This window comes from Callithrix jacchus, chromosome 15, assembly GCF_049354715.1.
Source record: "Callithrix jacchus isolate 240 chromosome 15, calJac240_pri, whole genome shotgun sequence".
NCBI lineage: Eukaryota > Metazoa > Chordata > Mammalia > Primates > Cebidae > Callithrix > Callithrix jacchus.
This window is the reverse complement of record NC_133516.1, coordinates 82,363,730-82,388,255: the sequence shown is the minus strand read 5'-3', so window position 1 is coordinate 82,388,255 and position 24,526 is coordinate 82,363,730. Positions and strand designations below refer to the sequence as shown.

Sequence of the window (24,526 nt, the reverse complement as noted above, 5' to 3'; positions counted from 1 at the left end):
ACAGGATCAGATCATACCACTGCTAGCTTCCATGGCTCCAGGAGAAAGTTAAGGTGACAAGATTGAAGGGTATCATGTCCTACCAGATCTAATGTTAGTCTCCTCCTCTCAGGGACACACATGACTAGGATCTGAAACATAATAGGAACACCAGTAGAGCAGGATAGATTTGGAGGCAGGGACCACGAAATGCAGAAATTAGGATATATCACCACCACCATCACCATAGTAGCAGTATTTAGGGCTGGAACTGAGGTAGGCACTTGATAAATAGCCCCGGAGCCCTCTATGGGCTCCAGGCAAAGGAGCCTTCTATCATTTACTGGGGTGCCTTTGAACTGTCATGGCACGCTCTGGTACCTTAACACCATGATCGGTGACATTTCCCAATTCCCCAGAAAGAAAATTTAAACTCTGTTCTCCAAGGATTGAAACACACACACATGCAGTCTCTTTCTCGACTGTGTGGTAAGGAAAAGTCAATTTGGAGAGGAACACAATGATGAGGTTCCCAAGAGAAAGTCACTGTGGGTAAAGATACTCTGGCAGAGTGGACCAGACTCAACCAGAGCACCTGAATCTTGGAGGACAAGAGGTTCCAGGCAGAGTATGAGGCGGAGTCTCTCTAGTTCTCACCTGAACCCTAAATCCTAAGAGTTCCAGTATGTTCTGGAAACAAGGGGGATGGTCTTAATTACAAAGCAAAAATCAAAACAAAACAAAAATATACAAACAGAGGACAATCATTTTGAAGTTGGCATCTTCTCTAAAAGCCCTGGAAGACCTTGTCCTGCTTGTCAGGGAGGAGCTGACCATTAGAGGTCAGTGGTTTGGGGGAGGTGGACAATGGCTGTGGCAGCCAAGGGGCAGGAGACAGTGGTAGGGTGGCATGGCAGTCCATTCCAAGAACAGAAACGAGGAGAAGGAAAGACAGGACTGCACAGCTTAATGTGGCAGTTAGCCACTTTTGCAGTAAAACATATTTTAAATATTTTTCAAAGCGTTAGCTTCTGCCAGATCTTGAAATCTTTCAGAGCTCAGCCTGCGGGTGGGTTCAGCTCCATGTATTTTTCATTAACATGTACTAGTAGGCCTGGGATAGTACAGAAACACAAGAAAGAACCATGCCAGAAACACAGACATCGAGAAAACCAGGCTGACAAAAAGATACACATAGATACTGGGAGAGCTTGAGAAAAGCCATTTTTCTAGGTGCAGAGGAACACAGAGTCCTAGAAGGCATTTGATCGAGAGATTCAGGAAAGCCTATTAAGACAGTGTTCTGCGAGACGCTACTGGCGTCCCCCAGAATGGAGATCAGGCGGTCTTGGATTAAGCCTCCTCGAACTAAGAACCGAAGAGAAACAGCAAAGCTGCATTGTTTTGTTTGTCCCTAGGTTGGGCTCCAGGTTCTGACACACTGCCTGAGCGCCCCCTGTTGGCCGCTCTATAGAACTTCACCATCTGGGTCAAGGTGAAATCGAATTACGTAATTTCTCGAGCTTTGCCCACCCTATTTTTAAATTTTTACTTATTTTTTATATACTTTTGTATTTTTCAAGTTCCTAGCTTCTCTGAAGCCTAATGTATAATGCCAGCGCTTGAATGCTTTGACTCCCAAGGTCCTAAGGCCCAGTAAAGGCAGTTCTGAGAGACCAGCCTAATGAGAGTATACGCAGGGGCTTGGCGGAACATTTATGAAACACGTGCCACATACAAAGCGCTGCGGCAAGGCCCAAAGGGATCTCATTTGGCTTTTCGTCTTCTTGCCTCAAAAGGGAGGCTAGAATTAAACTGGCCTTCTGGGGTGCAGTGAGCCTTTCCCTGCCCAATTCTGATCCACCAGAGCAGCCTTCCAAAACAAATCCCGAGAAGAGCCTCTCAGGGCACCAGGGATGGCGTGCCTCCCTCTTTCCTTTCCTTCTCTCTCTCTCTATTCATCTTCTCTTTCTTCTCTGCTTGGAGAGGAGAAATTACAATGTGCAAAGCCCGTGGGGCTAGAGGGAGAGAAATACACATCTCCCCAAATGCCAAGCCTGTATTACTGCTAAGAATAGCCTTTATCCTAATCTGGGAGGAAGCGCAGAAGACCTGGTTCCTGTTTCTCTCTCACTCCCTCCTCCCTCATTTCTCCCTGTGTCCCTCTCCTCTCCCTCCTATCTCCTTCACTTCTCCATCCCCCTCACATCCGATGAAGGTTGGTTATAAAGAGGGCAGTGAGCCTGTCTTTCCTAAAGTGACTGAGACTTGAGTCACAAAGGGTAGAGAGAAGATGTGGGAGGAGAGAATAAGAGTCCAGAGGACCAAGGTAGGAGGGAGGGAGAAGGCTAGAGCAGCATGGGTTGGGGGTGGAACAGGAAGAACAGGACACAGGAATCTGTAGCCGGTTGATTGACATGGGTGGTGGGACCCTCAAGGAGCATCCCAGGGGTAAGCAGTGGCGCAGCTGTGGCTTTAGGCATGCCCCCCCCACCCCATTTTGGCAGGACACAGGCATCACCTTGAGGGAGGGAGCCAGGTTTCCAGACCTCTGGCTAGTATATGGGCTCACAGTAAGCAACTCTCATCTCCTCAGAGATTACAAGCCCAAATTATGTCTCTAGAAATCAGGTTCTTTCAGGCCGGGAATGGTGGCTCATGCCTGTAATCCCAGCACTGTGGGAGGCCAAGGCAGGAAGATCGCTTAAGTCCAGGAGTTTGAGACTAGTCCTGGGCAACATGCAAAAACCCCATCTCTACAAAAAATACAAAAATTAGCCAGGCTTGGTGGTGACTCGCGTCTGTGGTCCCAGCTATTCAAGAGGCTGAGGTGGGAGGATTGCTTGAGCCTGGGAGGTGGAGGTTGCAGTGAGCTGAGATCGTGCCACTGCACTCCAGCCTGGGCAACAGAGTGAGATCTTAAAGGTCAGAGGCACAGGGTGAGAACATCAGAAAGGATCCTCTTTCCTTTGTTAATGAAGAATTAAACAGATGTTACAGTTAACTGAGATGAGGTCACTTCTGCTTTGGTTTCCTCATTACCTGCTGGGCTCCTGCCCATTGTTTCTTTCTCTTGTCCACCTTCCCTCCCAGCTCCCCCACCTTTCCTTTTTTCAAGAGTGCAGCTTTTGCCCCCACCATCCGTGATATTCCGCCTCACCTCCTCCCATGGCTCTGGCTTCCTCCCCCATTCACCTTTCCTGTTGGTCCTGGATCTTTTCTGGTCAGAGTGTTGTTGTGGAAGGAAGGGAAAGAGCGCTTGGGGACCCAAATGTCTGATGCCTTGCGGATTTCTAACAGGGCTAAGAGCTTTCCCATAGAGCCTTGGGAGAGTCAGGCTCTAGGTCTTTCTCGACTCAATCAATCTGCAAAGCACCTCTGAAAAATTACTAGACAGCTGACAGCCCATACGTTGTATTATCTCTATCTTGAATAGCCCTTGCCCACTTCTACCATAGAAAAGTATTTTAGTAACTCATGAGTCTATAGGAGCAGAAGGGCCCTGGCAGGCACTGCATAAATACATATTACGGTTATTTATCACAAATGAAAGCAGCTCATAAATAACTGAAACTGGCCCAGTTCTGCTTCTGTTGAATAAAAGGAAAAAACCCACAAACATCAAAGGATAAAAAATAAAAGGACAACGCTCTGCAGAAGATGGCATTACTTTGTGTTCTATGGCTGAATAAATTGTAGCAGTTTCTAAAATGCTCCTGGAGAATAAAGGATTTTAGAAGAGACGTGCTCAGCAGCCCTGAGTTGTGGGTGTGGGCTGCCCATGACCAGCAGAGGGCGGACTTCCTTTATAAACGGAAGACTGCAGAGCTGTGGGGAAATGGTAATTGATGGTTCAAGGTTGTAAACTGCTTATTCGATGCTGTAAATACCCACTTTGGGCCTATGCATACCGCCAGAGATCACAGCCCAATATTCTTGATAGGTTACAGGAGACTAGATTTCAAGGAACCAGCTCCTTGTGATAAATATTTCTTTGTAAGATTAAAATCTGGGCAGGAGGCTTGTTCTGCACAAACTTCCCTCTGGGTGCCACAAACTGCTATTTAATGTGCAGTCACTGAAGTGACTTGTCCCTGTCTTGGGCCTGACATAGCCACTCATAGCTGCATGTTTGATACAAAGTAACTAGCTTTTCCAAGTTAGATACAAAGCCCAAAAACTCCCTCTATGTTTCAGCTTTGTATCTAACTTGGAAAAGCAGGTGCTGTGTCATGAACTTGGTGAAAAAGTTCCTACTGTTGGTCATTCCCCTTTGTTTAGTGAATACAGAGAAATCTACTCTCTGGGAAACAGTGATAGGAATGAAGATTATTGAAAATATTTCCTTAATATTTGGGTCCGCATAGCAAATTGACTCCTAGGTATGTATCCAAGATAACTGAAAACATGTCCACATGAAAACCTGTACACAAATATTTCTAGCATTATTAATCATAGCCAAAATGTGGAAACAACCCAACTGTCCATTGACTGATGAATGGCTAAACAAAATGTGGTTTATCCATATAACGGAATATTATTTAGTCATAAAAATGAATCAAGTATTGATACATTATAACATGACAAACTTTGAAAACTTCATGCTGATTGAAAGAAGCCAGTCACTAAAGACCCATATTGTATTATTCTAATTAAACAAAATGTCCAGAATAGGCAAATTCATAAAAATAAAAAAAAAGACCAATGATTTATTAGGGCTGGGAAAGGGAGAAATGGGACTGACTCCTAATGAGTAATTTTTGGGATGATGAAAATGGTCTGAAATTAGATAGTGGTGATGGTTGGACATCTCCATGACTATACTGAAACCCACTGAATTATACACTTTTAAAAGGTAAATTTTAAGTATGTGAAATATATCTCAATAAAACTGTTATTAAAAAAGATTTGGGGCTGGGTGCAGTGGACCATGCCTGTCATCCCAGCACTTTGGGAGGTAGGGCTAGGAGGATCACTTGAGCCCAGGAGTTCAGGAACATAGCAAGACTCCATCCATACTGGGGGGGAAAAAAAAAAGATTCAGACCAAAATAGACATTAACAGACACTATAGAAGGAAACTCAGAGCAGGAAACAAAGTGAATATAAAGAGAACATTTGACTTCTGGGAGAGCCAGCCCTGCCCCCATTTAAAAAAATACTTTGGATGAGAGCAGAGTAGGTTTAGTGCAGGTTTAAGGCAGAGGCAGCCAAATTCAGTGTAGAAAGCAAAGAGAATTATCCACAAAGCTGAAATGACCTTGTGTCTTCTCCAGCTGACTCACCTGTAGAGTTTACACCTCTGATCATGCTGGCCTTCATAATATGGGTGCTGGTTCACTCAAGGCAAGAAAACCACATTTGATGTCATGGTGACAGAAAATACAGAGTGAAATAAGGGAGAATCACATTCTTCAAACCACAGTAAGAAGAAAGGCTTACCAAGCTCTCAGGAGGTGGCAAAGAAGGAAGGTGAGAATAGTGAAGTCAGCAGCTCAGCTGCCAGGCAACTTTATAGTCACACTTGAGTTCCAAGTATATGACCAGTGACACCCAAGAGGCCAGAAGCCTGTGCTCTGTTCCTTCTGTAGCCACCACAGTACCTTGCAGAGGCTGGGCCCATGAGAGCCCTTAGTAAATACTTGGAAAAGGGGGAGAAAATAAGAAAGAGATGAGCACACAACTCCAAAGGCCCTGAATGACCAAAGCCAGGGCTAGGTGCAGCCTTGGTCAGCACATCAGAGAGGAACTACCCTTGAATTAGAAAGATAAGGAGAGATGCCTGCTCTTTATCAGAGCCATCCACTCACCCATCACTGGACCTGCCTGGCTGAGTTCAAGCAGGGTGATGTCTCAGGCACACCTGCACACACCCTTCTGCTACGGCATGCTTGGTATGCCTCATTTCTTGCCTTCCTCCAATTCCTGAGCAGAAACTGTAATACAGTAACATCATTGTGTGAGATAGAGCCAAACTTTGTTTTGTTTAGAAATAAAACATCCTAGAAGATGCACTATGAAGATACTCTGCATAAGAGTAGGTCTTTTAAAATTTGTTCTTACTGATTTAAAAACCAAACCAAACAAACTTTCTGTTCTGTAATTGCTCTTGGTGATCAGCGAGAGCAATGATACTAGGGTGCGATCAAATTGTTTTCCAGTCCTGTGTTTTTCTCCAAGTCTGGTCCTCTGGGTGAATGTTACGCATTTTAGGGAATCAGGGAATATATCTAACTATGTCTTATAAAATTAGCTTAATTATAGATTCAGCCAAGAGATGTAAACTCAGTAACTAATTATATAGCCAGAGCTTCATAGGGGCATTGGAGCCAAAGCTCATAACACTCTTTATATAGTAAATAAGATTACTATATATATATATAAAGAACACTCTTTATATAGTAAATAAGATTAGGAACAACTGGCTAGATACCAATTGTTTTAAATAAATTATATGAATTCGGCAGTGGGAAGAATCAGATTTGGGAGTTGGGCAGATTGGGGCTTATAACCTGGTTACTTCCTTCATTGATGCCTTTAGTAAATGTGTATTGATCACCTACCCTGTATGAGGCACTCTTTTAGACACTGACAAAGCACAAATGAGAAAGACAGTCTGTATCCTCAGAGAGCTTACAGTCTCACAGCTGCACTAAATACCTGGTATCTTTAAAAAGTTACTAAACCTGCTGGGTGCGGTGGCTCACACCAGTAACCCAGCACTTTGGGAGGCCAAGGTGGGCGGATCACCTGAAGTCAGGAGTTCAAGACCAGTCTGGCCAACATGGTGAAACCCCGTCTCTACTAAAAATACAAAAATTAGCTGGATGGCAGGCGCCTATAATCCCAGCTACTTGGGAGGCTGAGGGTGGAGAATCACTTGAGCCCGGGCGGCAGAGGTTGCAGTGAGCTGAGATTGCGCCACTGCACTCCAGCTTGGGCAACAGAGTGAGACTCTGTCTCAAAAAAGAAAAAAAAAGGTTACTAAACCTTTCTGTGTTTAAAACTGTAAAATGAAAAAACAAAACAAATTTGAAGGTTGTTGTGAGGATTAAATTGAATACCATAAATGAAATGTTTTGAATATTGCATTAAAATAGTATTGCTTCCCTTCTCCTTATATATACACCCCCTTGGTATCATTTTATCATTTGCTACCATTTACTACTACCTTTAATTGAACATTCCTAGCTTAAAGGGAGACGAAATGGGTCAGGGATTTGAAATGAAAACCTCAAGGCAACTCCATTAGGGAACAGTGTATGTTGTAGTCGAGAACATGGGGGTTGACATCAGAGGACCCCAAATAGAAACCAACCCTGTTACTTGCTGATTTGGGGCAAGTTATTTAACCTCTCTGAGTCTTAGTTTCCTCCTCTGTGAAGGCTGATAACCTTATTCTCTCGGAGGTGTCAGGGAGGTTTAGTGAGATGCCATATGTAAAACACCTGGCTTGTTATCTGGTACATAATAGGTGCTTGGCAAAGATTGTTACTCTTATTTGTTTGTCTTGATTTCAGAATATCAATTTTTAGGGTGGGCACTGGTCTTAAATAGCATTATGGACAATTTCTCATGTTACAGATAAGGAAACTGAGGTTCAAAGCAGGTTGGCCAAATCATATAGTTAGTTGGTGTCATAACTGAAATCTGATTCCTGCCCCAGTTTGCTTTGCCTGACCTTCCAGATGGCTGCTCTTTCAATGGAAGTGATTTTCAAACTGCAGATGATAACTTATTAGTGAGTCTTTAAATAAATTTATTAAGTCAGTATTTCAAAAATGGAAATAGAAGTGATTTAAAAATATCAAAGTATGCCACAAGTTATAATAACAAGTATTACTTTGTGAAATCTTTGTTATATGTGCCATATGTGTGTGTGAATTTAGGTACTGTGATGTCACAATTTTAAAAGCATTTTTTACTGTGTGCTATAGTCCAAAAAGATTGAAAACTACTGCTTTAAGACATGATTTGTGTTGCCTGCAATTAAAAAAAATTCTCACTTTTAAATTGCACATTATTCATTCACTCAACAATTGTTTACTGAGTGCCTACCAAATGCCTGGCAGGGCACTGTGAATATAGCAATGAACAAAAGAAACAAGAATTCCTGCACTCATGGAGTTTACCTTCTGGTGGGAGAAACACAAGCAATACATATGTAAGGTACAAAATGTAGGAAATGTAAGAGAAAGGCAGGCAGGCAGGCAGGCAGGAAGGAAGGCAGGAAAGAAGGAAGGAAGGATGGAGGGAGGGGGCAGGGAGGGAGGCGGGGAGGGAAGGAGGGAAAAAAAGAAGGAAAGAAAGAAAGAAAAGGAAAGAAAGAAAGAAAGAAAGAAAGAAAGAAGCAGATAATTAATTCAGGACATTCATAACCATTTAACCCAGAAAAAACACTGTTGGCATTTTGCTGTATGTCCTTACAGATTTTTCAGCATACACACATGCCATTTATCCTGCTATTTAGAGGACTTCAATGTAACAGGCCTCGGGTAAATGTGCAGGATGCTGCTGATGAAAGTCCTGTCCTCTGAAGCATGAAAGGAGAGGCTCTGCTTTCCTCTCCACCTGCTACCCTCCTCCCTTTCCTTCTTTCTCCTCTGTATTAATTACACTACCAGGCCCTCAGCCCTGGACACAGAGACTTCTGCTGCATATTAAATAGGCACAGCACCAGCTGACCCTGCTCACTGGGAAGTTCTGTGTCAGAGTTCTGTTGCATACTGACCTTTAAAAGCCTAAATGATTTAATCATTTTATAGATGGAAAACATTGAGATCCAGAGAAATTGTGACTCATCTGAGTTCCCCCAAATGGTAAAGGGAGTCGAGTCTGGAATGCCTTGTGCTCCACTGCCTGAAAGCTCTGGTTTGGCCTCTCCATCTGCTGTGCATTTCACATTCCTTCCTTATTGTGCCAATGTAGCTGTTGTTTTAAGTTTTTGTTTTCTAAAAGATACAAACCGGTTAGACTCATCCTGGCTTAAGCGACCATTAATTTAGTAAATCTCCTTGGATTTTGTGACTGCTATGCTATAAGCCTTAAAAATAAATGTAATAAGAAGCTGCCCTTGGGTCCAGCAGAGAAGAAGATAGAATTGGATCCCTTTCAAACCCAGTGTTTACACTCAGATGCCTCTGGGTTTCTCATTTACTTTAATAAGCTATTTCATGAGGTAACTTTATCTTTACAGATACTTTTTTTTTTTTGAAGGGAGATGATTTTTAGCAGAGAGCAAGGAACTTAAAATCAAGAGGTTTGTGCTCTCATCCCAATTCTGCTGAGTAAACTTAGAGCAGTCACTTCCTCTCTATGAGCCTAAGACTGGATGAGGGGCTTTTAAGCTGTGGTCAGTGGGGACTCAGGATTTTCAGAACATATTTCTGGGCTACCACCAGACACCTAAAGTGCAGGTTCAGAGGCTGCTGTCCCAGAACCACACTGCCCCCTTTTCTCCCTCCCTCCCTTACTCAGAACAGCTCCCCTTTTGTTTTTTTTTAAAGGAGAGAGTCTGCATAAAATTTTATTTAAAAGTTCTGCTGTTGTTAGTATATAAAAAGCACCAGAACAGCTAGATGATCTGAAAAATCATTTCCAGCTCTAGCATTCTGGAGTTTCTGAGTTCAAAGATCAGCTCTTGCTTTTCTTTTTTAGCTACTTCTTTGCTCCATGGACATGCCAACCGATCACCTCTAAATTATAAATATTCTCTCTGCTGCCCCAAGCTGACTGCTAACTATGTATTATGCCGGCTATAAAGATCCTGGAAATGAGCTTGTCTGTTAATCCTCCCCTAATAATGTTGTCACCGGCAGGGAAGAACATTTGTAGCAGTGCTTATTTGCTGACCAGGGATTTGATTTTTTTTTTTTTAAGCTTGCATTTGCTTTAACTACTTAGGAAAAACAGTTCCAGAACCATCCCCAGCCCTGATCAGCACAGCAGCATCCTCATTCATATGCTGCTGCTTTGTCTGGCTAAAGGCATTCTGCAACGCCATTCCTAACCGCTCCCCACTGTGGTAAGCAGCTATTCGGATTGGATCCCACATCCGCTCCTGCGCATTTTGTTTTTCAGGCTGTCTTCTTACTGCATGCTCCCAAAGTTGCCTCTGAAAGGCAGTGATCTTTGCCTGCCTCTACAGTCCAGCCAGGCCTGAGCCAGGCTGTACCTCCCCAGCCCTACCTACAGCACCACAGCCCTTTCTGGTGCTGATTTATTTTACACACTGTGCCTGCTCTGCCCAGAGTAGAGCAAGACCAATTTTTCCTTTACAAATAAGTGATTTGAACTTTCATTGAAAATACACTGGTGATAAAAGCAGACAAATAAATCAGCATTTTCTACTCACTACGTGTCAGTAAAGTTCAAGAATTTGCTGCTAGATGTGTAAATCAGGATATAGCATGGGAGAAGCAAATGCTGACCGCACTCTGAGGGTTCCTTAACTCACTTCATCCTTATGATAACCCTCCTAGGTCGATATTCTCATCTCCATTTGTTAGAGGAAGAAACAGGCTGGAGGAGGTAGAAGAACTTGTCTAGACATACAGTTAGGAAGTGGCAGATGCAGGAATTGAACTTGTTCTATCTGGCACCAAATGCCCTGTTCTTTCCACGACATCATGCTGCCTTCTTGATGAGCATGCTGACTCATTTGGGAAGTTATGTAAGCTTGTAAATCACATTGAGATTCCCAGATAATGTGACTGCATAAAGAACAAAGTGCTTCCACGAGTGGCTTTGGTGCAGTGACAGAAGCACCAGGGGAGGCTCTGCACTGTGAAGGAGTCAGTAAAGCTATTAAGAGTAGAGGGGGCCGCACCAGTGGGCCCCAAACCACAGGTGATCATTGATCTCTTCCCTTCCCAACCTGTTCTATAAACAAACAGGTTTTAATTACAAATATATGAATAAAGCTATCTATTCATTTAATTCACAGACAGTTACTGAAAACTCAAGCTTTGACCACCTGCACAAGGTATACCAAAGGTGCCCAGGGTCAGATGGTTTGGCACCACTCCAGTCACCTCCATCAGGCAAAATAAGCAAGGTAGGTCTTTAGCATCATCCACATATGCTTTTATTGACTAGAGGAATGTCATAATCAGATTTGCATTTTGGAAAGTTATCCCAGGCCTCTGTTGGGAGAGGGAGCAGGAAGGCAATGCTGCCAGTACCCCACCCATATCCCCTTAGTATGCACTTCACACCCCCAAGGCCTGTGACCCTTTGTGCTCTGGCGTGGCAGCATGCACAGCCCATACACAGTGCAGGAGTGCCGGCCAGATGTGCTGGGGAGTTGATGTCCCTGAGATCAGCCCTCAAACAATAATGAATGGGAGAGTTGATGGGTAAACACCCTAGCTTCCTTGCCTGTTTGTTGGGATAACTCTAATTCATATTCTACCCTGTTTCTTAGAGTTTCTCAGTGGGGTAGAACTCCAGTGGAGTTTCTCAGTGGCATGGAGCTCTGCAGTGCTTAATAGCATGTACTTTACTGGCTTCTTTCATTTCCTTGTCTTGCTCCCCAAATCAGCTCCCAGGGTTTCCTGAGATCACCTCTCAAATGATCTATTTATAGTAGAATCCATGTTTCAGGTTTCACTTCCAGAGAACCTCAAATGAAGGCCATTCAGAAGCCGTGTGGGGGCTCATGCCTATAATTGCAGCACTCTCGAAGGCTAGGGTAGGTGGGTCACTTGAGGCCAGGAGTTGAAAACCAACCTGGCCAACATGATAAAAACACCATCTCTAAAAGAAAAGAAAACCACCATTCAGTACCTCAGTGCAGAGATGGATAATGTGCACTAGATAAAGGAAACAGAAGTAGGAATGAAAAATAGGGTGTTGCTATGAGAAATATTCACTCTGAGATTTAGAACTTTAAAATAAGAAACTCCTACATTCAATAGTAATAAAAAACTAACTTAATTTTTAAAATAGGCTAAGGACTTGAATAGACATTTCTCTAAAGAAGACATACAAACAGCCAACAGGCCTATGAAAATGTTCAACATCACTAATCATCAGAGAAATGCAAATCAAAACCACAATGTAATACCACCTCATACCTGCTAGGATGCCATTTTATATATATATATATATATATATAGTAAGTGCTGGTGAGGATGTGGAGGAAATTGGAACCCTCATACACTGTTGGTAGGAATGCAAAATGGTGCAGCCACTATGTAAAACAGTATGAAATTTCCTAAGAAAATTAAAAATAGAACTACCATATGATCCAGCAATCCCATTTCTGGATATTTATCCAAAAAAATTGAAATCAGGGTCTCAAAATGATATTAGCATACACATGTTCATTGCAGCATTATTCATAATAGCCGAGATGTGAAAACAACTTAAATGTCCATCAACAGATGAATGGATAAAAAGAAAATGTGGTACATACATACAATGGAATACTACTCAGCCTTAAAAAGGAAATTTGGCAATGTGCAACAATATAGATGAACCTTGAGGACATTACATTAAGTGAAATAAGCCAGTCACCAATAGGCTAATATTGTATGACTCCACTTACATGAAATATCTAAGATGAAGTATCTATGATTTAAATTAATAGAATCATAGAATGGTGGTAGCCAGGGCTGGGAGGAAGAGGAAATGGGGAATCACTAACAATGAGCATTGTGTTTCAGTCAAGCAAAATAAATAAGCTCTGGAAAGCTGTTGTACAACCTTGTACCTATAGTCAATGATAATGTATTGTACACTTAAAATTTTGTTAAGAAGGTAGATCTCCTATTAAATGTTATCATGATTTAAAAAAACTGATTAAATGGAGGGGTAAGAGAGAAAGGAGGGAAAGAAAAGATTCTATAAGAACTCTGGGTCTTTGGCTCAAGCTTCTGGGTGGATACTGATGCCTTAAACTAAACTAGGGAATACATTTCAGGGGTAAGAAAGTAAATCCAATTTCGGATATGTAGGAGAAAGTGACATCTGGCTCTGTGATGTCATTTGCAAAAATGAAAGTGCCCCCTTTGCCAAAAGCATCTTCCCAAACCTTTTACCATAGAGCTTGAAATTCTATATTACTCACTCCTTTGGCTTGCTTTTTCCAGAACGCTATTTTTAAAATGCTCCTGAGATTATTGATACTTTTGTTACATGTGATAATAACATTGTGGTTATGTAGAAAAAAATCTCAACTGTTAGAAATACATGTCAAAGTATTTAATGGATAAAATAAAACACTGTCAGGGACTTCTTTCAAATAATCCAGCAAAAAGAAAAATGAAGGATATATATAGGGGGATAGAAAAGACAACATGGATAAAATATTTAAAATGGTAAGAACTTGGGAATGAATACAGAGGGTCCATTATACCATTTCCTTTACTTTTGTGTGTAGGAAGTTTCCATAACAAAAAAAATAGAAGTTACCCTGGTATTTTTAAAATGCTCTTGGCAGGATATCTTATCCAATTGTCTTTAACACCTGTGAAAGAACAACCACAACAGTGTGTTTTGAAACTTTAGTTGGGTTTTATATATTTAGAATATTTAGAAGAAAAGGAGGCTGGTTCTTTCAAAAAATAGACTTGTGAGGAGCTGGATTTTAAATGAGAGAAGAAAACAAGATTCAGATGTAGAATTTCATATGTTTTTGCCAACCACGTGATTCATTCTCCCATTTTCCAGAGCAAAAGAAGGCATCTGATGACCCTCCATCATGCCTTACCATGATGGTCCCCATCAGAGGCTTAATGTGCATGCTCTCATTTTATCTCCAAAACACCGTCTAGACATCCATTTCCAAGAAGAAGGAAATGAGGCTGGAGAGGTCAGGTTTTCTGCCTATAAGCCATAGAGTGATCAATTCCAGGGACATTGGGAGAAGGGCCCAGGTTTGACATTCCATGTATCTGACTCCAAAGTCTGGTATATTCCACAGTCTTCAGTCTAGTTTGCTGTGGTTGGCTTTAGGTTACCTTCCCCTTCCAAGAAGTGGAATTCCCATTCCAGTTTCATTCAGAAACTGGCTTCAGCAGAATTGATTTTCTGGGAATCAGCCTGCTTCTGCTATGACAAGCTTAAACCAAGAAAAATTAATAGCGTGCCCCCTTGGACAGGGATGACAGGGTGATAAGAGTCCATAGACTAAGTGAGGACTGTCAGGAAAGCATCGTGTCTGTTTACTCCAAATCGCAGCTACTTGAGAGGCTGAGGCAGGAGAGTCGCTTGAATCCAGGAGGCAGAGGTTGCAGTGATCTGAGATCGTATCACAACACTCCAGCCTGGGCGACAGAGCGAGACTCTGTCTCAAAAAAAAAAAAAGAAAACCAACCTTAAAGTCAGGTAAAGGAGATAATTAAATAAATTATAAGTATTTCCTGTTGTTGGAGTATTATATGTCCATAATTTACAGATATTATTATCCATAATAAAGATTATGGAAAACTGTTTAGCAAAATATAGAGTACATATAAGATGATTACAATTTTCTAAAACATCCTCTCTGTGGAAAAAAGATTGGAATAAAAAAAATGTCAAAAAATATTATGTGATTGTCCTTAGGCTGCAGAAAAATGGGTTTCAAAATATTTTAATCTTTAATTCTATTTAAAAATTTTCCTATAATGAAATATATTACTTTTGGAATGGAAAAAATGCTTTAAAACCCCCAAAGAACTTTATTTTACTTTTTATCCTTGTTTAATCCAGGGTAATACTTATAAAAATGAAAGAAGTTAAAGATATTTCTGGTTTCATGTTCAGAATTTAAGTATTATTTGGTAGGAACTCTGAGAAAGTGATGCTAAGTTATGTCTTGGCTGCCCTCAGTTAGCCACATATACATGAAGCAAACCTCATCACTGGGTCTCCATCCCCTTTCCTTGATCAATATTAGGAAACACTGAGAAGTCTGTTCACCTAAAGATCAATGTTCAATGATGGCAGAATACACTCTAGCAATAGGTCTAGCAAAATCTGGTATATGCCACAGCCTTCAGTTTAGCTTGCTGTGGTTAGCCCTCGGTCACCTTGCCATTCCAAGAAGTGGTCATTCACACACTGGCTTCCGTTGAATTGATTTTCTGGAAATCAGCCTGCTTCTGCTGAGGACAAGCTTAAACCAAAAGATAGGAGACCTCAGGAGGTTAAATTCATAAGCCAATATTTTTAATTATCCATCCTTGGTATATTTAATGAGTCACAAGAGTTAGATTCTGTAAACAATAGTCTTTCAGAGGCCAGATCCCTGCTGCATTCTTAGTAAGCCAGAGTCAACCCAGGCAAAAACTTCAATGATATCTTTTACCTGGAGAGAGAACATCTTTCTATGACTATTAAACCAAAAGCTATACTACACTAACCCACAATAGCTACTGAGTTCCTTGGCAGGGGCTAGTGGTTTCTTTTAGCTGATTCTGAAACTGAAATATTGAATATCTATCATTTAGAAACATGAAATCCAGCAGTTTCCTTAAAGAAACTTTAACCAATATGGAAAAAAATATAAAAAGTTTCCTTATAACCTAACTAGCATTAGGGCCTGCCATGCACCCTGAGTCCTGGGCCAGTTTCTTCTGGAGACATGTGGAGCAAGAAACAGAAATTGTTCTGAAGGAGAAGAAGAAAAAAACAAGTACAAAATTCCCTGTAATACCAATTAGAATAAAAGAAATAGGATGCAAATTTAGTGAAGAGAAAAATCACCTCTACTTGAGGGCCATATGGGAAGATTTCCAGAGAGTGAGGCATTTGAATAAGACCTTGATAGGCATAAGATTTCGGTCAGCCACAGGCAGCAGGGAGGGTATAAGATGACATTGATGGAGGGAATAGCATTATCAAGCAAAAGAAGATATGAAGAAAAGAACACTTTCCAATCCAAATTTCTAAAAATGCAAGTGGCCCTATGAATGGAGGACATGGGAGTCATGGCCTGGCCTATGACTGGGCTTTGTTTTGCTGGGTATGAACTTGGAGCTCTGTGAACTTTGAGAGGCAGGTGGAGGAGAAAGCTGCTTGGCTGGCGGGGCTCCCAGAACAGACTTTGGGAGTGGAGAAGAGGAGTAAGAGCTCTTACTGCTACAGAGATAAGAGCTTGGTAGGAAGCAATAAAAGATATTAAAAAGACATCACAGGGGCATTTTGCTTTGTGATAAAACTCCCCTCCTCTGTATCCACATAAATCATTGATCAAAATCGACATTACTAGACAATGTGTTAGACTTGAATTTTGAGAGAGTGTGTGTGTTTATGTGTGTGCTGGGGGTGGTGTATGTGTGTATGGGTTGAGGGGTGGTGGGTATGGAGTACATTCTGGAGGTGAGAGTGGGATGAAAGTAGAGGCAGCAAGAGGGGTGTAGGCACATTTGGTTAACAGACTTACTTGGAGGTGAAGAAAGGCAACTAGTCACACATTCATTCACCACTACTATGTTGTACCAAACACTGCACTAGTGTCGAGATGCAGGGGATCCAAGTCTGATGTGGTCCTGGTCTTCAAAGAACCTACATTCTTATTGCGGTGGGGGCAGAGATGAACTAAATAATTTCAAAAATGCATAATTAGGATTGCAGTTAATGCTATTAAGGGGAAGCCTATATTGCTATGAAAGTTCATAGAGGGAGTTGACCTTGTTGGTTAGTTAAGGGACTATAGAATTGAGTTCTGAAGGACAAATAGGAATGTAGAGTGTAGTGTTTAAGGTAGAGCACAGAGTAAGTGCAAAGGCCCTGTGGAAAGAAGGAACTCAAGACAGGCCAGCGTGTCTGAAGAATAGACAGTGATGAGGAGCATGGAGTCAAGCATCGCTGAAGAGACAGGAAGCAGACCACCACTGCACCACTGAGTGTTGTAAGTCAGGTAAGGGTTTAATTAGGGGTGATAGGATCATTTATATTTAAGAAGGTCACTCTGGCTGCTGTATGGAAAAGGAATGGGAGTATGACAAGAGTAGATGTACACAAGAAAATCAACTAAGAGGCTGCTGCTCTCCCCAGGCAAAAGAGGATGGCAGGGCTATCTTTTATCACAAATAAGAAAGCATGACATAGCTTCAGATAAGAGGATTAACTTTCTTTTATATTAAATTGAAAACATGCAAGAAAATGTCATCTTACACTTTGTAGGAAGCTTATTATTCCTTTCAAGTACAAATATGTGCTTATGTAACTGACTTTAGCAATAAGAACAGATATATGCTAACACTAGGATGAAAAGACTGTCTCTGAAGAAGTGGAATGCAAATGTAATATTCATAAGCTTTTGGATATGTCTACATGACAGATGTGTTTCTAAGTGTACTGTATATTTTAGGCAGCTTTTTTTTTTTTTCTGGCTGGTTTGTATACAGCACACTGAATGGATAGAGGGAGCAAAGCATTATGTATAAGTTACTTTGTCTTTATATACAAACAATTCACAGATGCATTCCTACCAAAATCCTTCCATTTCACCTTCAATTCATCTTGTATACTCTAATTTTGTTCAAGGAGAAATGAACAAATCACAATGACATTGGGAGATTATAATACACCTCTATAGATCAAATAGACAATGACATTGGGAGATTATAATACACCCCTATAGATCAAATAGACAATGACATTGGGAGATTATAATATACCTCTATAGATCAAATAGACAATGACATTGGGAGATTATAATACACCCCTATAGATCAAATAGACAATGACATTGGGAGATTATAATATACCTCTATAGATCAAATAGACAATGACATTGGGAGATTATAATACACCTCTATAGATCAAATAGACAAAATGAGTAAAGATATTAGAGATTCAAACCACACAATTAACAAGCTTAATTTAACCTTGCACTCAATAAATATAAAATATATATATATATTTTTTTAAAGATGGGGTTTGACCATGTTGGTCAGGCTGGTCTTGAACTCCCAACCTCAGGTGATCCACCCGCCTTGGCCTCCAAAGTGCTTGGATTACAGGCGTGAGCCACCACCCCCGGCCAGAATATATATTCTTTTTAAGCTCACATGGAACTATTATATAAACTGACTATGTATGATTACAAGGTATGTTCATTTTCTAATAACAGAATATGTATAGTTTTTACATTTTTCTAGATGTATGTTAAATTTCCATAAAATGGCTTGTTTTTATATGTACCTATGCAACAATCTTCACGTGTACTCCAAAACCTAAAATGCAATAAAATATATATTTAAAAAAAAGCCAAACCAAACCAGAACAAACAAAGATACAGTCTCAAAGTGAGACTCATCAAATTTCAAAGTAATATCACACAAGTTTCTCTGACAATAATACAATTCAATTAAAAATTAACAATAAAAAGTTAAAGCATTTTTTGGAAAGTAAAAAATGCATTTCTAAAGAATTTGTGACTTAAGAAAAAAATCATACAGGAAGCTATCAAATACTCAGAACCCTATGCCAATGAAAATAATAATAAAAACTTGTGGAGACATAACTAAATGAAATGTACAGAATAATATGCATGCATTATAAAACAGAAACACAAAAATGAATGAGATAAGCATTCCATTTAAAAATCTAGAAGAAAGACATTAGAGTAAATGCAAGAAAAGTAGAAGGGAGGGAAAAGTATTGATTAGAAATGATTAACTAAATAAAAATGGAATCCCAATCAAAGTCCCAGCAATTTATTTTGTGGATATCAATGATCTGACTCTAAGATTTATCTGGAGCAGTAAAAGACCCAGAATAGCTAACATATGGTAGTAGAAGTCCAAGCAAATGCAATAAATAAATACTGGGCCAAAGACCTTAACAGACACCTCACCGAAGAAGACACACAGATGACAAATAAGCACATGAAAAGATGTACTGTGTTATGTATCATCAGGAAAATGCAAATTGAAACAACAATGAGCCACCCCTATATATCTGTTAGAATGATCAAAATAAGAACACTGACAACATCAAATATTGGAGAGAATGTGAAGCAACAGGAATGCTCACTAATCAGTTGTGGGAATGCAAAATGGTACAGCCACTTTGGAAGACAGTTTGGTGCTTTCTTATAAAACTAAACATACTCTTACCATAGAATTCACCAGTTACGTTCCTTGGTATTTACCTAAAGGAGTTGAAAGCTTATGTCCACACTAACACCTGCATGTGGATGTTTATAGTAGCTTTATTCATAATTACCAAAACTTAGAAGAACTAAGATGTCCTTCAGTAGGTGAATGGATCAATAAATTGTGGTACATGAAGACAATGGAATGTTACCCAGCCCTAAAAAGAAATGAGTTCTCAAGCCCATGAAAAGATATGAAGGAACCTTAAATGCATATTACTAAGTGAAAGAAGGCAATCTGAAAAACGTAGATACCATAGGATTCCAACTATTGGCCTTCTAGAAAAGGCAAAATTATGGAAAGAGAAAAAGATCAGTGGTTGCCAGGGATTGGTGAGAAGGTGAGGGGAGGGTTGAATATACAGAGCACAGAGAATTTTGAGGGCAGGGAAAATATGCTGTATAATACCATAACATTGGATACATGTCATTATAGGTTTGTCCAATACATAGAATGTGTGACACCAAGAGTGAACCACGATGTAAACTATGGACTTTGCAATGATGTCAATGTTGGTTCATCAATTGTACTACTCTGGTGGAGGATGTTGATAATGGGGGAGGCTATCTATGTGGGGGCACAAGTAGTAAGTATATGGACAATCTCTGTATCTTCTTCTTAATTTTGCTGTGAACCTAAAACTGCTCTAAAAAAATAAAATCTTTTTAAAAAATGGGTTCTATTAAAAGACTAAGTAGATAGCCCTCTAGCAGAGTGGATGAAAGAAAAAGCAATAACATTAGAAGTAAAAGGGGGAACATAATTATAAAGACAGTGGAGATTTAAAAAATATCATAGAATGAGACTAGAAACTCTATGGCAGTACATTTAAAATAAGATATTTGAGAAAATATAAGTTATCAAAATTAATTCAAGAAGAAAGAGAAAAACTGAACAAACCAACAACCATTACAGAAGTTAAGATGTAGACAAAAATCTCCCCTGAAAAAAACATGGAAGACCCAGACAGTTATACAATAATTCACCAAGCCTTCATCAAGTAGATAGTCCCTATCTTATACAAACTGTTTTGGAGAGTTAAAAAAAAAGAGAGAGAGAAATCTATCCAACTCATTTCATGTAAATATACTACCTCTATTAAAAAGAAGGAAGTATAGCTAACGTATACATGTAAATATAATAACAAAACTAGACAAGAACAAAATAAACTAAAAAAAAAACAACCCTTAGAGTCAATTCACCTATGAACATAAAGGACAAAATTCAAAGTAAAATGCTAACAAATATAATTCATCAGCATATTAAGAATCATACAACATGGCCATGACATAGGTTAATTCCAGAATGCAAAACAGCACATCAGAACAACTTACCAAGGCTATCTGCCTTTCTAATAAACTAATAGAAAAAAAAACAGATAATAGATTTTTAAAATGTTGAAATAGCATTTGATGAACTAAACACTCACTCACGATTTTTAAAAAACAAAAAACTAAAAAGAAAAGTACAAATTAAAAATAATAATAAAAAAAAACTCTTGGCAAGGAATATAAGGGAATTTTCTTAACCCAATAAATGTTTCTGTCAAAACTTATAGCAAGCATCACATATGATGGTAAAATATCAGATTATTTTCAATTAGAGTTGGGAAACAAGATAGGAGACCCCCTGTTTCCACTATTAGGCAACATTGTAGTAGAGGTCCAAGCAAGTGCAATAGGAGAGAGAGAGAGAAAATAAGTTTAAGACTTGGAAAAGAAAAGGCAAGACTGCTGTTTGCATGAGCTAAGACTGACTACATGGAAGAATTCTAAAGACTGTAAAGAAAAGCTAATAGGACTAATAAAAATTTCAACAAGGTTACTGGTTCTAAGTATACAGAAGTCAATAATATTCCTATATCTCAGCAATAACCAATTAGAAAATGTTATAGGAAAAATAACAGCAGCAATAAATACCTATAATGTAGCAGCAATTACTGTTTTAGAGAGGCAAGAATTTTTTATGGAGAAAGTTACAAAACATGATTGAAGGGCATAAAAGGAGACTTGACTAATGATTGCGGATAGGAAGATACAATATTTACAAGGATGTCTATTCTCCCCAAATCAAGCTATAAATTTAGTGTAATTCCAGTAAAAATCTCAATGGATTTTTTTCCATGGGACTTGATAACTTAATTCTAAAATTCATCTGAAAGAGAAAAGGAACAAATGTAGTTTAGACAATTTTAAACTACAATTAAACAGAGGGATTTGCTCCATGAAATAACAAGACATTACAAGGCCATAGTAAAAACCTATAGAAAGCAACATAGGTTTGTCATGGACAGGCCTTGTAGTCTCTAAGTTCCTGCTGGATACATTACTACTTAGGAATAAAGTAGTCCTAGGTGGGCCTTTTCTAAATATGATAAGCATCTGTGACTTACATGTACCTATTGGGTGAAAACGGTTGTATACTTATTCATGAATGATCAGGACAGTGCCCAAGTTAACAGAACTACAGAAGAGTTGGATACAATGAAGCCAACCTCCCATACGGTGCTTTGGGGCAATCTAGACTGAAGTGTCAAACTGACCCAGTAATGTCTTCTTTTGGAGGAAGAGTAAGTGCTAGGTGAACAAACAGAAAGTGGGTTACTTGAGCTCAGGTAGGATCCTTAAAACCCTAAAATATTGTTCTTATTTTCCCTTAGGGCAGCTGTTCATTTCAATATTGGGAGGCAAGGTCCCAGGGTGGCTATGTAACTGAAGAGATGACTGTCCTTGCTACCTCATGTTCCTGGATCTTCTTGCCAATTAAATTAATTCACATACCACTCTGTGTCTCCTCCTTGAAACCTTAACAGGAACATCCAGATTTGATGGGGCCTCATTTGTATATAATTTGGAGGAGGCTTCTTTAAGAAAAATTATCTAAAATTATAAATTTTAGATAAAATTTATCTAAATCATAATAAAAAAAATCATAATAAATTACAATTTTAAAACATAAACATCACAAAATGAAAAATATAGAAGAAATAAAATATTTGTGTTAATTTTCTGATATACCTCTATATTTTTCCTATATATTTTGGCTGCATACACTTTGTTTACCTATTCAGATAAGATTTTTGTAATATTGTGTTCTATAGAGGAAAAAGCAAGATAATACAGAGGTTTTTTGATTTACCTTTCTTACAGTTTCTATATCCACCATTTCATCTTCTGTTCCTGGAAACCCTGCCCTATTCACATAACTCAACCACCCCTTTTCATTTGCACTCCTTCACTTCACCACATTATCCCCCTTCTTCCAGCCAAACACATAGGTTCCTTGTAACCTATGGCCTGATAAATCCTGTGAGGAGATTTCTTGAGGAAGTAAAATCTTCAAAACAGGAAACATTCATTGATGAAATGACAACTTGTGAAATTGTTCCCCACCTAAATTGTCCAATCTTTTTAACCTTAGTGCCTACACCCACTTCTATCAAAGTCCTGGTCATTCATTTGGAAATATCCAGCCCTCAAATACAACTGAAATCTATTGCAAAGTAAAAGTGCAAATCTTGCAAAAGATGTGGAGTTTCGTGATCTTGAAAGCGATGTTAGAAAACTGCGAGATCCACATGTAAAGTCATTAATAAAGGAGGACCTCACAGAGTTGGACCAGATAACAAACGAAAAAGAGAAAATCAATGAGAACAATGTTGACATCAAACTTCAAAAGGAAATAATCTGATTTCAAAGGATTAAGAGAGGACCTTGGGAAAAATAGATAAACGCCTCCAAAACTTTTGCAAATATGACCCTGCTGCAAAAATCAAATGCACAGTGATGGATAATGAGCCATTTAAAAAATTATGTTCCTCCTCCAAAACATTTGAGTTATCAGAATTAGTACATACTTGCAATTGTAACCTAATGCGTTAAATATAAGATAAATTCATTTCCCTAATTTGTGGTTAAATTTTTTTCCATATAAAGTTCAAATCTTTTTCTTTCACTCTTTCACTATGGCATTTACGTCTCTATCTTTAATGGATTCACTCTAATAGGGCCTTTTCTGGTACCAATTATCTTTGGAAAAGAAAGACCTTTCGTATTCATCTCTGTTTTACAAACATGTAATATATTTTAATACCGCCACCCCCCACTGGAAATTGTAAAAAATACAGACTCTTGGGTTCCTCTGCCATACCAATTTTGAATCTCCACTTGGAGAACGCGAACTAGGAGCTAAAAAGAAATTCCATATTTTAATTTACTAATTATTCTTACTTCGACTTTCTTTTTTTGGAGGTGCGGTCTCACTATGTTGCCTAGGCTGGACTTAAACTCCTGGGATCCAGGGATCTTCCGGCCCCAGTCTCTCCAGTAGCTGGGACTACAGGTATATGCTACCACATCCGGCTAACCTCCCTATTTTTAACACTCATCATAAGCAGTCCTCGTGATAATCAGGTAAGTGTAGTGATAACCACTTAACTCATCCAAAGCTTTCTCTCTTTACAGTAACCTTAAGAAATCTTCTTTAACCTTGTCAGCTGGTTTTGAGGTAGGAAGCGGGACTCCGGCACCGCACCAAATTGAGCACTAGCCTAAACAGGGAGGAGGTGGAAGCCGCTTTCCATCAGATATGCCCACCAGTATGTCAGTTCATCTTTGCCATGGCAACACCCAGGAGTTACCGCCCCTTTCCAGGGCAGTGACCCGATGAGCCAAAAGTTACTACCCTTCTCCTAGAAATGATTGCATAAACTGCCTCTTAATCCGCATGTTATTAAAAGTGGGAATAAATGTGAGTATAAACGTGACTCAAAGCTGGCCTGAGCTGGTGCTTTCGGCCTCTGGGGTAGCCTGCTCTACAGGAGCAGTCACGGTTGTGACACCACCAGAGCCGTAACACGGCCTCTTCAATAAAGTTGCTTTCTTCTACCTCCGGGTTGCCCTTGAATTCTTTCCTGGGCAAAGCCTAGGCTTTTCCTGGGCAAAGGATTCTGGCTGCCTAAGCCCCACTTTGGGGCTTGCCTACCCTGCATCAGTTTGTACTCACTGGACTCATTTCTTTATCCTTTCATTTTTTTACATGCTCTCCTTCCTAGATCAGTGTCTTATCTATACAGGGTTTTGAAACTTTATGTAGTCTTTAGAATTTTATAATCTGCTTCTGCTTCATATTGTCTTATTTTCTTAACATTTCAGAATACCTCTGAACACATCAGAACTTTTTTTCTCCTTTAAAATTGAGTCTGAATAACTCATCTTGTGTTCATTTTTTTCTGCATTCCCTCAGCCTGCATTCTCACGAGTCCATTTTGCTCTATATTCATCTGGACATTAGACTACTTTGCAAATATTATCATTTCTGCCTATTCTTTCTGTACTGCTTGATTGTCAGCTCCTGGAAGACAAACACCCATCTTCCATTTTGTCTGGATTTCCCCCACTGAGCCTAAACGATTGACTTAACACCGACTAGTGTGCTGTGTGCTTCATGCAGTGG

General features: G+C 39.6%; 1 protein-coding gene across 4 annotated transcripts in view; it reads right to left on the bottom strand.

Moving 5' to 3' along the window:
- The window catches only part of FSTL1 (follistatin like 1), a 164,574-nt gene that overhangs the window by 138,974 nt on the left and 1,074 nt on the right, over positions 1–24,526 (bottom strand). For 2 of the 4 annotated variants that reach the window (XM_078352062.1, XM_035274095.3), the window contains exon 2: positions 5,789–5,914. The exons of the other annotated variants lie outside the window; for them this stretch is intronic. The gene's annotated coding sequence lies outside the window, so the exon portion shown is untranslated. The remainder of the gene's footprint in view (positions 1–5,788; positions 5,915–24,526) is intronic. 4 annotated transcript variants of the gene reach the window in all.